Source organism: Arachis duranensis, chromosome 5 (assembly GCF_000817695.3).
Source record: "Arachis duranensis cultivar V14167 chromosome 5, aradu.V14167.gnm2.J7QH, whole genome shotgun sequence".
Classification (NCBI taxonomy): Eukaryota; Viridiplantae; Streptophyta; class Magnoliopsida; order Fabales; family Fabaceae; genus Arachis; species Arachis duranensis.
Window position 1 is genome coordinate 102,059,912 of NC_029776.3, and position 517 is coordinate 102,060,428.

Consider the following 517-nt stretch of genomic DNA (forward strand, 5'->3'; position numbering starts at 1 on the left):
AAGACTAGCCTACAACAACTCTGTCTGTGAAGTAGAGCACAAATATCACTCGAGTTCTAACCACTCAATATACTAATCACCATAAACCCAGGCATCATCAATATTTAATTCACTATCATAAATATGAACATAAGGAATCAAATCACAAACCTTACCTTGGGGAGACCAGGTGTCGTACCAAAAGGATTGATAAATCTCCTCAATGCACCAAGAAAATCATTCTTTAATGTGATCAAAAGCCCCACTGATGCTTCTCCAGCAATTTGAAGCATTTCTCATGGAGTAAAAATTTAACCCTCTCTGATTTGACATATATTTGTCTAACATGGTTTGCACCCACAGCTTGTCTCTGCAATTAAGTATTTGCCACACTAACTTACCCACCATAGCAACATTGCTAAGTACTGGTTTAAAAAATTTATAAGTATAAAAGTTTAAGTTCGTTATACCTTTAAATAAGAATTTAACATTTTCAAAGTTTAATTAGAAAATATCACTATTTAAATCAATAACTAAG